Source organism: Heterocephalus glaber, unplaced genomic scaffold, assembly GCF_053883595.1.
Source record: "Heterocephalus glaber isolate CG9 unplaced genomic scaffold, H.glaber_assembly_v1.0 deba00000331, whole genome shotgun sequence".
Classification (NCBI taxonomy): domain Eukaryota; kingdom Metazoa; phylum Chordata; class Mammalia; order Rodentia; family Bathyergidae; genus Heterocephalus; species Heterocephalus glaber.
The window spans coordinates 34,662,208-34,679,905 of record NW_028258142.1 but is presented as its reverse complement, the minus strand read 5'-3'; the positions used below and the strand labels follow the sequence as shown (position 1 = coordinate 34,679,905).

General features: G+C 39.1%; 1 protein-coding gene and 1 pseudogene across 19 annotated transcripts in view; one reads left to right on the top strand and one right to left on the bottom strand.

The window, feature by feature from the left end:
* The window catches only part of Katnal2 (katanin catalytic subunit A1 like 2), a 157,151-nt gene that overhangs the window by 32,112 nt on the left and 107,341 nt on the right, over positions 1–17,698 (top strand). The gene's annotated exons all lie outside the window — the stretch shown is intronic.
* LOC101722921 (cyclin-D1-binding protein 1 pseudogene) lies at positions 7,216–15,963 on the bottom strand (annotated as a pseudogene).

The following is a 17,698-nucleotide window of genomic DNA, read 5'->3' as shown; positions in this document are numbered from 1 at the left end:
ATTCCCTCTAACTACCAACATCTTTATTTTTCTCTAAGTTCAAGAAAGTATTTGCTACCTTTGGCATTGCTACTTTCTCACCTGTGAACTATACTTAAACTCATTTCAACCTAAATTACATACCTTCATCAGAAGATTTTGGTTTGCCTTTAATAAAGCAGATTTCTGGTTCTCATCAAGACTTACTGAATCAGAAACTCTGGGGTAGAAACTTCAAACTTGCATTGTAAACATGCATCCCAAGTTTGAAGACCACAGCCCAAAATGGTCTCATACGTTTTCACAACCTCAAACAGCATCAACATGCCAAACACTCCTCCAAATTAACTCTAGACTAGACCTCTTTACTGAACCCCAGGCCTATGTGCTAGAACAGTGGTGGTGAACCTGTGGCATGAGTGCCACAGCGTGCACTCAGAGCCCTCTAGGCATAAGAGCCCAGTCATCCCAGGGAGTAAAGCTGTCCCAGTAGTGCCCCAGCAGCCAAAATTCAGGTTTAATTTTAGGGTTGGCACTTTGTGATAAATACTTAGGTTTTGGTTTGCTGTTTGGGCTCTTGGTCTCTAAAACATTTGCCATTGTTATCCTAGAAGATGTGTTACAGGGAAGACAACGAATCATCTGATTATGAACATATCCAGTGGGATATCTCAAATATTTGCATCTTGGATTGTTCAACCCTTGACTTTTAACTTCCTTCTCTAAAACTTACAACTTTCCCAATCTTCCCCAGACTGGGAATCTGAAACCACCATACACCCAATTGATCAAATCAAAATTCTCAGAGTCATCCATAGTTCCTTCCTCCTACTCTTTCCTTATGTCCTTTATGTAAGAAAGACATCAGCAAATCTTATAGACTGTACTTTTTTTTTTGGAATGGGGGATCAAACTCATGACCTTGTGCTTGCAAGGCACACACAGTGCCACTGAGCTAAATCCCCAGCCCCTACTTCTATAATGTATTTCTAATAATCTATGTTTCCATAACCACCCTGATCCACTAACTCCTTGACTAAACCTTAGCTACACTCTGCTGATTTTCATCACTCTTCAGTCCTCTCTTCATCCAATGATCGGAGTGATCTTTGTAAAATTTTGTTGTTCTATGACTGGGATCATTTTGATGGCTTTTCTTTACTCTCAAGCTCCAAACCTTGACAGGACCTACAAAACACTGCAGTGAATGGCCCACCCTTTGCCTCCAGGCTCTTCCTCACCACTGAAACACTTTGCCTTTCACAGCTCCAGCTACTTTCTCCCTAATCTGACATGTCTCTGAACTCAATATAGTTTGTACCACACAGTTTAATGTTTAATTGTGGTTAATTTATATTATCTGTTGCCTGTATGTGACAGACTCTCAAACAGATCTGTAACTTGAAGGCAGAGACCCAAATCTTATCTTTTGTGTTAGTCCCTAGATGGCGCTGAGAGCAATATTTACATTTGCTTTTTGATGGGTGGATCCCTTGCCAGACTGAGGTCACACAATTAGGGGTCTGGAGAAGGGAAGAGGAGGGAGGTAGAGAAGGTGTTTGGGTGAATTGCGGTATCCACAAGGGATTGTGACCACCTACATCAGCTACTGTATTAGGATCTCCAAGATATTTTTTTATTTGGTTGATTTTTGTTTTGAATTATTTATACATTGATGTTCAGTTTGTTTTTATTTTATCAAAGTAGTGTCAGCATGTACTTTAAAATTTTAATAATTAATGAAACTTAAAAAATAACTGAGCCTCATGCTTCACTTCACCTTGCCATTAATTACTGTTCCCACAAGTAAGCACTTTGTTTGTTTTAGAAGCTTCTTCAGAATAATACATTTATACTTCTTAAGTTTGATTTTTCATTGTCAGGTATAATGTACTCACTTTTATGAAAGATGAGCATCTAACTTTCTTTTATCCCCCCTCTCTTCTACTTCTACCACCATCAGCATGTACTTCCCCTTCCCTATTCTCCCAAGGTAAAGAGAAATTCTAGCACAATTTTTGGTAACTCAATTTATAGTACTTATACTGACCATACAGCTGAGCCATTTGGTGCACTATGATTATATTTTATTTTTTATTTAACTTCTGGGACAGGACTCAATCATATCTTAACAAATGTCTTAGTATGGTTTAGTTTCTATATATTTGTTACCGCCGCCTTTGCAAACTTTCTGAAGAAACTGTAAAACTCCTCAATATGCTTGAGAGGTCATTTCTGAGTTCCAAGTTCCTTTCTTCTGTGACATCCTTTCTTGATCTCCCTCATTATCCACTGTGTGGCTGTCTCTCATCATCCTCTCTTTCTTGCTCTCTCTGAGCTTGGTATACAGCTTTCTTCCTGGAAAATTCTTTCATCTCTTCCTGTGTTAAAAATCCTGTTTCCTGAATTCCCAGCTTCCTCCTTTTTGCCCTATATTCCTTGTTTAGTGAAACACATCAATCATTAACTAACTGAGAAAAGATACAAATTCTAATGTGCCAGACCTGGTAGCACATGCCTGTAATCCCAGCACTCTGGGACACTGAGGCAGGAGCATCAAAAGTTTGTACCCAGGCTGGGAAATCTAGAGATAACTTATCTAAAAACAAAGAGCTGTGAAGGTAGCTCATTGTGAAGGCCCTGGGTTCAGTCCCTAGTACTGAAAGGAAGGGAGAGTGGGAGACAGAGAGAGTGAGAGTGAGGAAGTTTTTGAAACAAGGTATGTGTGAAACTTTCTATTCACTTAGCTTGATTGATAGCTTGTCTGAGATTAATATCCTAGGTTGGAATTTATTTCAACTCAATTGATAGAACATTGCTCTATTACCTTTTAGCTTTCAATGTAATGATGATGAATCTGATACTATTCTTTATCTTTCTCTTTTTTTTTTTTGGTATCGGGGATCGAACTCAGGTCCTTGTACTTGCAAGGCAGGCAGTGGAGCCACTGAGCTAAATCCCCGGCCCTCTTTCTCTTTTTCTGTAAAAGCTTTTAGAATCTTTAATGTTTCAGAGTTCTGAATTTTCATGATGATATGGCTTGCTGACAATCCTTTTTCATTCACAATTCTGGTGTGAAGGTGAAGTAGCAGATCATTTATATCAGGGGAATTCATGTCCTTATTCTGAAAATAATTCTTGGATATTTTTCTTTAGATAATTCTCTGTCTCTCTTTGTCTGTGTCTGTTTCTCCTCATGTTTTTTTCTTTCTGGAAGTCCTATTTGTTGGGTGTTTGACTTCCAAATTCAGCTTCTAATTATGTCATTTCCTATTTTGTCTCCCTTAGCCCACACTGAACTTTAAATTTCTTCTGTATTTATTTCCATCTTTTTTCCTATTGATTCTCTGAATGCTTCTTTTTTGTAGTAGCCCACTCTTCCAAGATGCCATAACCCCTTCTAACCCACTGAAGAGATCTTTGCCTCCCTCCACCTTTTGCTCCTAGCATTTGGTCTGTTTCCACTCAGATTTCTTTTGTATTTTCTCTGTGTTTTTGTCTTTCATATAGGATCTGTGATCCTTGGCCATCCATTTGTTTTTAAGAATGAGACACCTGCCAGGCATGGTAATCCCAGCATTCTCCAGGCTAAAATAGGAGGCTCAATGCAGGTTTGAAGCCAGCATGGGCTATGTAGTGAGTTCAAGGCTAGCCTGGAATACATAGGGAGACCTTGTCTCAAAAGATCAATTTTTAAAAAAGGGAGATACCTAAAAACTAATTGAAATCTGTGTGTTTTAGAAGAAGCTTATCTAATAAAGATGGATTTCTCTGTAGGATGCTCAGGGGGCCAGGAACCTTTTCACTAGGGACTCCCCAAATGTCATTATCTATAAATCTATTGAGTTTCTTCTGGGAATAAACTTCCAGTCTTCTAGCAGTGTGGCAGAGGGATTGTCACCTAATTAGGATGGGGAGGTATCTGTTACACTCCGTTCTGCCTGCTTCTTACTCCTTATTTCTACCCTTACAGCTCTCTGGTGACTCCAGAGGTTCCTGGTGCCCTAATTTCTGTTTCTTTCTAGGATCCTGACATAGATGTTTGTTTTTTGTCAGTTTCTTCTTCCATGATATTGGCTTTCTTTATTGTTCTTATTTGCTTTCTTCTGTCAGTTTTATTGACATATGTGTCTGTTATTGGCTCCAGTTCTGAATTCTTTGTTCTTGATGGATCAAAAACTTTTGTTCTTTCACCACCATTTTACTATGGTTTTATGAGGGAACAGCAATAAATGACCTCCAAGACATTTTTATTTATTGAATGTCTACTTGGTATAAAGACTCATACTGGTTGCTGTTTTCAGGAGTAGATATGGGAAGTTAAGTATTTTAACAGTTGTCTAATTTTATTTTTTAGTTGATTTCAAGCTAAGAATTTATCATTCATGTGTTCATATATTCAAATTTAGTTATTTGTTTCGATTTGGGAGGTACTGGTGACTGAGCATGAGAAAGATGCTTTTGAGTTCATATTCTTGTTTTCAGTTGATTTGCATTGAGGTAGATATGCCTGCATTCATTAGCCCATACAATAGATACTACACAGTGCCCACTCGCTCCTAAAAGTGACGCCAGGGTCTAGAGTCATCCATCCATGGGAACCCTGACACTATGACTATTCTTAGGAAATCCCTCTTCTCTTGACTTTCATGGTACTATACTTCAGTTTCTTAGTTATTCACGTTTATTCCTGGTCTCCTTGGTGAACTTGTCCTTCTCTACTCCTTAATTGGGGGGGGGTGTCCTGGGGACTAAACCCAGGGCCTTCTCACTAAGCAACAACCCCAGCTCTTTTATTTTGTTTTAATATTAATTTTTTAAAAATTTTTGACACAAGGATTTGTTAAATTAACCCTAGGTTGAGCTTGAACTTTCCATCTTCCTGCCTCAGCCTCCCAGAGTGCTGGGGTCACGGGTGTGTCCCACCACACTCAGTTAAATTCTTGTTGTTTTGGTTCTGAATTTTTCTTTCTTTGCTAGCCTGTGCACCAGATCAATAAGCTGCCTCTCCTTAATGCTGTGAGTGTACAATACATCATCCTAGGAAATTGTAATTGAATATTTACCTGTTGGGGTTTTTTTGGTCCCACTTCAGTGAATTATAAAACTCTTAAGGGCAAGGACTCTGACAAGTTTCTTTTCTGCTAGTAAGTTGATTATGCCAAAAATGTGCACGTTAAATATCGGAGTGAATTATTTGTGATAATTTCATGCATCAACTTGACTCCATGTCTGCAAGATTCACATGGATCAAAAATATTTGAAAACAAAATTGTGTCTGTACTGAAAATGTACAGAATTTTTTCTTTTCCTTATCAATGTAACAATTTACATAGCTATTATATATTACATTATAAATAAGTAATCTAGAGATGATTTTAAGTTTACAGCAGTATGTGTGTAAGTTAAGTGTCACTTTATTTTATCTCTTACTGCATTTTAAATTTAGTGTTTAAGGCTATATCTAATCTCTATACATCTGCCTCTTTGTTCCTCTCAATCTGAATCTGAGAACCTTCTAAAATGATCCAAGACCAAACAAAGTGTAAGAACCAACGATGCTGTGTTTTTAATTTGACCACACAATTAAAAACAAATAATAATCTATATGAATGCACAAGAATGGTTTTTAGAAAGCTGGATCCACACACTCATGTGTACACACAAAATAATTCTGAAATAATCATTTTATTTATTTTGATGTGTCATTATTGGTACTTTGCCTCAGTTGAACCTTTTATATTAAAAATATCTACTTAGGTATTAGGTAATTAATGGAGTGATTGACTTGCTTTTAAAATGCCTTAGATTTTATTAATTGCATGAGCCTCTAAAAAACCAGAGTAATTAAAAATTTAATTACAGCAATGTTTTTCTTTAAAGAATTAAGGCTTGTTTTAAACTTCAAATGTTCAAACATTTAAGCATCTATTGAAATATCAATAGATGTGAACAATGTACAGTTTTAAATACTAATTAAACAAAATGTAAATCACCATAAAGCTAAGCTCAATTTTGAGTAACTCTCGTGTTTTAAGGGCTCTGTTCTGCTCTTACACGAGGAAGATTAACCACTTCACTACTGACCATGGCTGCAGCTTTGCAGGCACCTTTAAAATGCTGTGGCTGCTGCTAAACCACATTCTCCCTGTACCTGGACAGAGAAAGAGAAACTGATCAGACAACCTGGAACACTTTGCTAATGTCACAGTGGTACCCTTGGCAGCTTCCTCTGTGGCTATTCTCTTTTTCTTTTCTTTCTTTTTTAACCGTAAACTGAGAATATACACATATGAATTTGTACATTCATGTTTCTAAATTAATTTTATTGGTACCTTGTAGATATACATAATGATTACATTCATCATAAGGAATTTGTACCTGTACATAGTATATCTTGATTCTTCTTCTTTTCCCAATTGCTTACCCTTCAACCCTTCTTCCCCCTTATTTAGAAAAGCTATGTTTCCATTTTCCCTTCTGTTCTTTTTTCTTTTCCCTTCTTTCCTTCCCCCTCCCTCCTGCTCACTTGTTCCTTTTCCCAAACTTTTCTTCCTATTTCCCAATATCTGTTACACATTTTGGTCCTTATTTACACTTTTGGTTTCTCACACCAGAGAAATAATGTGATATTTAAATGCGTGTGTCCAGTTTATTCCACTGAAGAGTATGGTCTCAAGGTACATCCATATACCTAGAAATGTCTGGAGCATATCCTTCTTTATGGCAGAGTAGTACTCCATTGTATAAAAAAGCCCCACATGTTCTTTATTCATTCATCTGTTGGTGGGTATTTGGGCTGTTTCCAAGATTTAGCTATTGCTGTAGTAAGATGCTTTAATTCTTTTGGGAGGATACCAAGAAGGGAATAGCTGAGTCAAATAGAACCTCTAGATTTAGATTTTTTTTTTTGCTAGCAGGTGGTTAGCATTTTATTGAGGCCATCAACATCTTTAACAATATATGAAATAGAATGAGAAATAGGGTAACTTCCTTAGGAATCTCTGAGGCAATTCAGGAACACAAACTCATGCAGTTATCTTTTATATCTAGCACAGACAAATATATCACACTCATATGGTTTATAAATAATTGCCAATCTGGCCTAACCAACAGTCTCTAAAGTAGAGTCTCTTGCTAAATACAGGCAGGAACTCTCTTTTCACTTAGAAAGTATGCTGGGTCCATTAAAAAGCAGACTCAGAGCCTGGATGCAACAGTGAGAGGAGACAGGAGAATATGAATCTGAAAACTCATAATTCAGTTTCACTCTGTTTGAGCTCCTTAATTCTGTTCATGCAATGATCAACAGGATTAATGAGTAAAGGGATTCAACTAGCTTCTGGCTGAGGGGTCATGTGACTTGCTTTTATAACCTCCAGTGCCTTCCTTAAAATAGATACAAGTTCCTCAGAATTGATTCCCACCATCAGATGACACATAGGTGGATATATGCTTAGAGCCAAATCATCCACACTGGGGCTGGTCTCCTCAGAAATCTCCACAATGTCATCTAGCTGAGCCACTTGGTCCTTCTTGCCATTCTCTGCCACTAGGATCCAGATTTTCTTCAGGCAGGCCTTGGATGCTCTCACCAGCGTGAGGCACAGGGTGATGAGCTCTTGATCCTCCTCCCTCGGAAAGCCTAGCCTTGACCTCATCACCGCGGCTGTCCAAGCTGACCTCCTCAGAGTCATGCAGGAGTCTCGAGTAAGGGTCATACTCCTCCACAGCCCGCTCCATTTCTTCATATACATCTTTCACATAATTACACTCTGTCAGCTTTGTTATCTCTTGGTATCTGAGCCACCTGCCGGCATGCATCCCAGACACTGTTGCAGGAAATAAGGTCACTGTTCTCAGGGCTTTGAGCTGGAGCGATGAGAAGAACTTCCCTGAGCTGAGCCCTCCACGATGTCCAGAGTGGTGCCCTGTACCAGCTTTCTCAGGGTGATCCGCTGGTCCTTGAGAAGTGAGTAGTGTACTGCAGTAATTGCCTTGATGGCAGCATGGACTTGCTCACCGATCCCCTGGGTTTCCTGTGGAGAGGGCAGCGGCAACTGAGAGACCAAGTTCATGGTTGTGGCTTCCCGGGCCACTGTCACGGGTGCCTCACTGAGTCTCCTCCAAAACCTCTCGCGTCGAACTCCTCGCGGGTGTTGCGGGGCTCCCCGACCCGCACCCGCGCCGCCAGCGGCCGCAGCTCCGCACCCAGGTGCGGGAGCAGCTCGAAGACCGGGCCTGGGCAGTCGCGGAGGCCGGAGGCACAGCTGTGTTCAGCGTCTCAGCCCGCCACCCTGAGGGGACCGTGGGCCAATCCTATCCACGCCGCACCGCAGCGGATTTTTGAGGAATCTCGACGCTGATTTCACAGTGGTTGCACCAATCTGCACTCCTCCCAACAGTGGAGCAGGGTTCCTCTTTCCCCACAGCCCAGCCAGCATTTGTTATTGGTTGATTTCTTGGTAATAGCCATTCTTTCTGGGGTGAAATGGAATCGCAGTGTTGTGGTAAGTTGCATCTCTCAGATGATCGGTGATGTTAAACATTTTTTCATGTATTTATTTGCTCTTTATACTTCATCTGAGAAATGTCTATTCATTTCAGATGCCAATTTTTGGATTGGGTCTTAAAATTTGGGTGGTCTGAATTTTTTGAGTTCTTTACATATCCTAGATAGTAGACCTTTGTCTGAGGAACAGCTGGCAAAATTTTTTTCCCCACTCTGGGTTGTCTCTTCACTCTGTTGGCAGATTCTTTTGCTGTGCAAAATCTTTTTAATATAATGATATCCTAGTTGTTGATTCTTTGTAATATTTCCTGTGTGATCGGGGTTTTGTACATGAAGTCTTTGCCTACACCCATGTCTTCAAGGGTTCTACCTATTCTACCTTCCAGCAGATTTTGTTTCTCTTTTGCTATTAGGTCTTTCATTCATTTTATATTAGGATAGTGCATGGTGAGCGATATGGGCCTAGTTATAATCTTCTGCATGTAGAAAGCCAGTTTTCCCAGCACCATTTGTTAAATGGTTTCTTCCAGTGAAAGTGTTTGGCCCCTTTGTCAAAGATAAGGTGGCTGAGTGTGTTTGGAGGTTTCTCTGCATCTTCTAATCTGTCCATTGATCCTTGGGTCTGCCTTTAGCCAGTACTAGGCTATTTTTATCACGGTAACCTTGTAGTATAATTTTGAAGTCAGGGATTGTGATGCCCCCTGCCTTGATTTTGTTGCCAAGAATTGCTTTTATTATTTTAGGTCTCTTTTGGTTCCAAATGAATTTTAGCATTGTTTTCTCTAATTCTGTGAGGTAGGCTACTGGTATTTTGATTGGGATTGCCTTTAATCTGTATAACAGTTTTGGAAGCAAGGCCATTTTCACTATATTGGTTCTTTCTACCCAAGAACAAGGGATATCTTTCCATTTTCTGATAGCCTCTTTGATCTCCTTTTTTACAGTACTGTAGTTTTCAATGCAAATGTCTTTTACTTCCTTCATTAGACTGATTCCTAAGTATTTCATTTTTTTAATGCTATTGAAAGGAGTGGTTGTTGGAGACCAGAAGAGAATTGAAGCCTAATTGGCTCCCTCTGTGAGCACAAAAGAGAAAGGCTGTACTCAGGGGTGATTGCATATTGTGGGTTTTAGGGAAAACTTAACACAGCTGAGGTTAAGTTGTACACCAGAGCATGTACTAATGGATATTGGAAAGGCAGTGGATCTTGTGTTACTTTGATTGCTTGTGCCCATTTTTGGGTAAATAAAAGGAAGATGAGCCAAACATGGGGAAGCTTCTCCACCTACTATGAGGCAAGGGTCCTGGTGGCTGCCCAAATGTTAAACTGACTCTGGGTCTCTTTGTCATTCATCCTCATTTGCCCCTGGGTCAGGGAGAACAATGTAGTGAGTGTAGGTCTTGGAACAAGGCCTGCCGGGTGGGTCCATTACAGGTGGCACCCCAAAGTAGGGCTCAGGACCTGGGCTTGGCTACATGTGATTTCCCTAATTTTTTGATTGAGTTTGTTATTTGTGTACAGGAATGCTATTGATTTTTGAATGTTGACTTTGTATTCTGCTATGCTACTAAATTTGCTTATTAAATCTAATAGTCTTTTGGTGGAGTTTCTCGGGTCTTCTATATAGAGTATCATGTGATCCACAAATAAGGATAATTTAACTTCTTCCCTTATTCCTATCCTTATTCCTTTTTCTTTCTGTTGTCTAATTGTTCTGCCTAATATTTCCACAACTATATTCAACAGGAGTGGTGATAGTGGGCATCTTTGTCTTGTTCCTGGTTTTACAATGAAAGCTTTCAATTTTTGTCCATTTAGTATGATGTTGGCTGTTGATTTGTAGTAGGTGGCTTTTATCAGAATGATATAAAGACCATCTATTCCAATTTTCTGTAGGGCTTTTTTTTTATCATGAATGGGTGTTGGATTTTGTCAAATGCTTTTTCTGCATCTATTGAGATGATGGTGTGGCTTTTGTCTTTGGTTCTATTAATGTGGCATATTACGTTTATTGATTTGCGTGTGTTGAACCATCTCTACATCCCTGAGATGACTCCTACTTGTCATTTTATATAAACTTCCTCATGATTTGCTACATTCTGTTTGCCAGTATCTTATTGAGGATTCTTGCATCTATGTTATTGGAGAGATTGGCCTATAGTTCTCTTTTTTTGTGTTTTTATTTTTTTAATTTTTATTTTTCGGTACTGGGGATCGAACTTGGGACCTTGCGCTTGCTGAGGCAGGTGGTGGAACCACTGAGCTAAATCCCCGGCCCTAGTTGTCTTTTTTGGTTAGATCCTTCTTGGTTTTGATATTAGGGTAATGCTTGCTTCCAGAAATGAGTTTGGGAGTATGGCTCGCCTTTTAATTTCATTAAAAAAATATGAGTAGTGGCATAAGATCTTCTCTAAAGTTGCTATAGAATTCAGCAATGAATCCATCAGGACCTGAGCTTTTGTTGTTGTTGTTGTTATTGATAATTTTTAAATTACATATTCAATTTCATTGACTGATATTTGGTTACATAGAATTTTTATATTTTCTTGATTCAGCTGTGGTAATTCACATGTATCTAGGAACCTGTCCATTTCTTTTGTGTTTTCCATCTTATTAGAGTACAGGTTCTCAAAGTAGATATTGGTGATTTTCTGGATTTTTGCAGGATCTGTTATTCATTCCTAATTACATGGATTTGAGTCTTTCACTTTTTTATCAAGTTGTCTAAGCATTTGCCTATTGTATTTAATCTTTCAAAGAACCAACTCTTTGGTTCATTGATTCTTTGTATTGTCTTATTCTTGACATTCTTAATTTCTATTCTGATTTTTAATAATTTCCTTCATCATATGTGCTTTATGTTTAACTTATGCTTCTTTATAATTTCCTCCCTTGTATGAACTTTGGGTTTGACTTGGTCTTCTTTTTCTAGAAGCTTGAGGTTCAATATGAGGTTGTTTATTTGAGCTCGCTCAGTTTTCTAGACATGGGTCTTTACTATTATAAATTTCTCTTATAGGACTGCTATTGTTGTGTCCCATAAATTCCAGTATGTTATATTGGCATTATCATTTAATTGTAGAAACTGTATATTTTCTTCTTTAATTTCATCTGTGACTCATTTGTTGGTCAGGAGGGTGTTATTTAATTTCCATGGGTTTCTGAACTTCTGGTGGTTTCTTTTGCCATTGATTTCCAATTTCATTGCATTATAGTCTGATAACATACATGGATAATTTCAATTCCTTTACATTTACTTAAGCATGTTCTATGACCTGGTATGTGGCCTATTTTGGAGAATGTTTCATGTGTAGCTGAGAAGAATGTGTATTCTGATGTTGTGGGGTGAAACACTTTGTAGATATCTGCTAAATCCATTTGTTCAAAGGTTTGGTTCAGTTCTGATATTAATTGCTTTTTTGTCTAGTTGATCCGTCTATTTTTGACAGTGGGGTATTGAGGTCTTACATTATAATTGTATTAGTCCTTATTTGATTTTCCATGTCCATTAATGTTTGTTTTATATAGTTGGGTGCACTGGTATTTGGTTTATATTTATGATTGTTATCTCTTCCTCTTGAATTGTTCCCTTAACAAGTATGTAGTGACCTTCTTTGTCTCTCTTGATCAATCTTGGCTTGAAATTCACTTTGTCTACAAATGAAATAGCTAGCCCTGCTTTTTTCTGGGTTCATGTCACAAAGAATATTGTTTTTCTTATTTTGACTTTCGTTCTATGCATTTCTTTTTGAGTAAATGTGTTTCTTGTATGTAGCATATTGCTGGATCTTGTTTCTAGATCATTCTGTCTGTCTGTTTCTTTTGATTGGTGAATTGAGACTATTTACATTGATGATTATAGCTGGTATGTATTAACTTATCCTTGTCATATTGTTTCCTGTTATTGGTTTCCTTCCTGTCCCCTTTGTTTAATTTCTTGCCTTTCCTGGTGAGTTCATTCTATTGGTGTTCACGGAATTGTATTCTTCATTATCTCTTTTTAGAATATACTTCAGAACATTTTGGAGTGCTGGTTTCATGGTCACAAATTTCTTTAGGTGTTCTTTGTCATGAAAGTCTTATTTCTTCATCAATTTTGAAAGATAGTTTTACAGGATACATCAACCTGGTTTGGAGTTTGTTTTCTTTTAGCGCTTGAAATACTTCACTCCAAGCTCTTGTTAAGAGTTTATGTTGAGAAGTCTGCTGTGATTCTGATGGGTTTTCCTTTATAAGTGGTTTGTTTCTTTTTCTCTAACAGCTTTTAATATTTTGTTCTTGTGTTGAATTTCTGGAATCCTGAATATTATATGCCTTGGTGTAGATTTCTTTTGATCAAGGCTAACTGTATATGCTTCACTTTTCTGCATGTCAAATTCTTCTTCTATGCTTGGAAAGTTTTCTCCCATTACTTCTGTGAATAGTTTTTTTGTATCCTTTGTGCTGTGTCCTGATTTTTCATTGATTCTGATCAATCTTGTCCTTTGCATCGTCTAGCAGCTGTTAGATTGATTTTTCATGGTTCCTTTGTGTTTTTAAGAAGTCCTTGTTTTCGTCATCACTTACCACAAACCTGACTTCTAGATCTGGTATTCTGTCCTCACAATGGTTGATTCTGCTGTGTGTACTTTGAATAGAATTTTTAGTCTCCTATATATCTGCTTGAATCTGTTTCATGGATTCCATTTCTTTCCTATGTAGAGTATTCATGGTTTCCATCCTTTTCCTAAGCTCTTCTATTTTTTTACCTGCATCTAGTCTAGATTCACTAATCTACCTCATTACCTCCTGGGTTTGCCTTGGGTGAGCTGGAAGTCTGGGGTTGCATCTTTCTTCTGTGTCTTTTCATTTTCTATTTTTTTAAAAGTTATTTTCTGCATTGATGTTTGTAAATTGCTTATGGTAGATAGCTTTATTAGCATTGAGAACTCCTTAGGAAATAACTTTTCAGAGATGTTTTCTAGGTGTAGCTGGCTTCTGGCTTTTGAGTCTGTCACAAGGTCCTGCCTCTTATTAGGGATGAGAAAGTGCTACCTATGTGGCTTAGCCTCTGGTTTTTTGGTACTGGACCACAGTATTGTTTGTGACCCACAGACGATATTGGTCTTGGCATACAAGGAAGAACAATTGCTTGGAGCAGCTATATCACCTTGGTTGAAGTAGTACAGTAATAACAATACAATCAAGCATAGCCTAGAAAATAACAGCTGTTATTGTTTCCACCTTCAACCATATGAACACGATTTATAGTTATATAAGAAAATCTATAACTTCCTAGGAGTGGTAACTTCCTAGGACAGGAAAGAAGAGCTGGGTACAAGATTTGTGTGTTATTTCCTCTGATAGACTTTGTTCTTTTGCTCTAGAAAAGGGTTGTGCAATCTGCATTGCACCAGGAGTATCTGAGTCCATTTTCTTTCATATCTAGTGAGCCCATGATGGTAAAGTGTAAACATTTCTGGAATTTTTAAATTAATCTTTTGTTCATGTACTAGAAGACTGGTGGTGAGACTGATTTTGAGATGGTATCTCACTAGATTGCACAGGCTAGTCTCCAACTGGTGGATTCAAGTGATCCTCCCAGGTCAGCCTCCCTAGTAGGGGGGGTCTACAAGATGACACCATCATACCCGTCTGGCACATCCCCCAATTCCTTCGTGTGAACCCTTTTCCCCTCTATATGTTTGCCCCCTTTTCAATAGTTACATTGTGTATAGCTACACAATTGAATGTCACAAATTTTCTAGGTCAAGAATTCAGGGTCTGTGTCAGGTAGGGGAAATGGACTCTCAGATTGGAAAGAGATCTCTGTGACTTCAATGACTAGTTTATCCATAGAAACACAGGCTAGGGATATTTATTAATTGCAATAATTACTGACATGTTAATTTATTAATAATAAATTGTTAAGAAAGGAGGCAAGTGAACCACCAAGTACAAGGAGGTGGTATCCATGTGCCAAATAGCAGTGGAAAAGTGCAGAATTCAGAGTGCTAATCCAGGTTGGGCCTAGAGATGAAAACCCTTGGGTTTAATGTCCCAAAGGAAAACCCAAATCCAGGAGTCCATGTTTCCCCAGTGGGAGAGTTCCTCTGTAAATTCCTGGGGCAAGTTAGGTCTGGAGTTCATTTTCCGGAGATTTTCTTGTAATCTTGCAAGGTCTTGGCCATCAGAGAGGCGATTTTCTTGGCTGTGGGTTTCCTGATGTTGTTGCTGACTTCAAGGGAGCCCTGGCAGGGCTGGGACTGGCATGGGCTTGTGACTGCCTAGTGGGAGACACAGAACATCCTCTGCTGCCACTGCTGATGCACTTCCCTGTGGGGTGCTCTGCCCATTTGATGCTGGGTTTTGGTGAGGCTGCTGCTGCTACTGCTGCTGCCGCTCCTGCTGCTGCTGCTCCCCCTCCTTTTCTTTCTCCTCCTCCTCTTCCTCCTATTCCTCATATTCTTCCTCCTCCTCTCCGTCTCCTGCTCTATTTCCTCCTCTTCCTTCTTCTGCTCTTCATCCTTCTCCTCTTCCTTCTGCTCCTCCTCTTTCTTGTCCTCCTCTTTCTTCTCTTCCTCTGCTTCCTCCTCCTCCTTCTTGTCCACCTCCTCCTCTTCCTCCTAGTCTTCCACGTCCAACGTTCTCCTTCTGCCTCCTGGAGGACGCAGTGCTGAAAGGGATCAGCTTGGTTTGTCAGGCTTAGGGCTCACTGGCCCTTGCCAATCAGATCCTGGCCATCAGAGATTGGAGTCCTTGTGCCTCAAGCCTCAGGTACATCTCCCACCAGGACTCATGCTCCTCTGGCTTTTGGTCCTTAAAGTCTTTGTGACAATGAAGTTTCCATAAATGATCTATCTTTGCAGCTAGCAAAAGACTTGCAAAGATTGCAAGTCTCTATGCGACGCAGCTGATGAGGCCGGCACTTACCCAACACAGGTTGAAGGACAGAATTGGGGATTCCAGGTTCCTGGAGAGAACCTGCCAGAAGTGCTCGTAGGCCATCTTCTGCCGTGGAGCTGTGCTAGCGGAACCGGAATAGTCCGGCATCTTGGAGTGAATTCTGAGTATGATGCGGTGGCTCTGGTTTTCCTTTGATCTGCCCAGGGGATATCCTGGACCCAGTCTGGATCTGACCTGCAAGGCCTTGAAGGACATCCGGCCAGGAGTGGTGGCCCCGAGGTCCTGCAGGGAGCCTGTAGTAGTGCATGCACAGCGGCTGAGGAGTGGGAAAGCCCGGGCGGGAGGCACGAAGGTGACTGTGGTGGGAAGAAAGCTCCCAGGGTGAGGAAGCAGGCATTGCAATTCAGGGGTGCTTCTCTCTGCTGGCTGTGCTACTGCGGCGGTTGGGAGACCACTTGGGAGGTGTGAGGAGCTCCTGCAACCCTGTCTGTCCCATCTCAGGGCTGCTGCCTGGGCTCCCAAGGGCTGCGTTGTGGTCTGAAATTGCTCCCTTGTGCTTATATGGCTTAGTAAGTTGTTATCCATTAGACTTCCCTTTGCATAATCCGTTACAGGATGAAAGAAAATCTAGGAATGACCATTCTCTCAGCCTCTGGCCTGTTTTTAATTATTTTCCTTTTTTGAGAAGAATGTTTTCAAATTTTTGGTAGTAAGTATTGCAGAGTTTCTAACTGAGGTACATCTTTTGCCACAACCCATTTATGAAAAAAAATGATATAGTATCTTTCCCTGTTGCTCAGTTGCCCAATCTGTGTTGTTACTTGTAATTTCCTCCCTCAGCTTTTCGGATCCTGGTTTCTCCTGTCGTTGTCCCCCTTGTAGGAATACTTTTATTTTGTAATGATACTGACTTGTTCCTGAAATATTGTGTTGTTGAGTGTTTTGCCTTGTGGATTACCCTATTGCTTCCTGTTTCACAGGTTTCTTTCTTCCTCTGATTTGGAATGTGGTGTAAATGCTTGGAAGTTTTAATTTTTTCCTTTTCTTTTTTAGTGCTAGGCAATCACTCTAGCTCCGCTATATCTCCAGCCCTTTGTATTTTTGTCCTAAATTTCACTTTGCATCACTGGAGTCTGTGTCATTGTTTACTGTGTAGGTAGTTTGAGTTCTTCAGTGTGCATTATATTTTTAAAACCTTTTTTTATTAGCACATATTGGTGACACATAATGTATACAGGCCACTTTAGGAAGATACAAAGAATAGAGGAGTTGGATCAAACATAGTTTTTAATTATAGTGTTTTGAGGAATCTCTCTTCTAATTTGCATAGTGGTTATACCAGCTTTTTCTCCCAGGAATAATTTAGAAGGGCTTCTTTTTCCCTGATGTCTGGCCAGCATTTGCTGTTTTTTGAGTTCTTCATGATAGCCACTCTTTTTCAAGCAAGATGATATCTCAATGTTGATTTATTTGTATTTCTCTAATGGCCAAATATGTTGAACTTTTTTTCATGTACTTACTGTCCATTAATATTTCTTCTTCTGAGAATTGCCTTTTGGTTTCAATTTCCCATTTTTTTATTTAGTCTTTTATTTTTGGCATTTTATTGAAATTGTGTAAGGAATGAGTTTTTGAAAGCAACATAAATGCCATAATTCCAAATATTGTTTCATGTTAGTGACAGTGGCATTGTGTGGAGAGTCCCGTTGGCTTCAGAGGAATTTACTCTTCTTGTCTGATGTCCCAAATTCTGTAACCAGTTTATAGTCATGATTAAATCACATGTCCCCTCAGTATCTTTTCTTATGTTCCTGAGCATAGTTAATCAACTTTGACTTTGCATTAAATACCATAAATCTCTTCCTGGATCCATAGAAGTTCCTTTATATGGTTCTAGTTTTTTTTGTAATGTTGGGCAGCATTTAAAATTTAGGAAATTTCCTGATAGAATGAGGAGATAATCAGAAAACAAATGAAAACAAATTATTACCTGCATGCTTTTATATTCAAGCTTTTAAGTGAGTATTAGATGCAGGCACTATAGAATTGAATGATAATAAAAACATTTGAAAGAAGAGATGTGTCCTTTTTAACTGTTTATTTTTGAAATGGAAAGCTCAATGCAAAATTTAGATCTTATTACAGAAATTGAAACGAGCTCATGCAAATTAATTTCTATTGTACCCGTAAAAAGGAAATTAAAAGCACTAATGTTGCATGTGGTGTATATACAGTAACATTTCCTAAATATCTTCTGGGTCTAAAACTGGGAATGATATTCAATGCTTCCTTTTCCTCAGGCTATAGTATCATAGGCTCA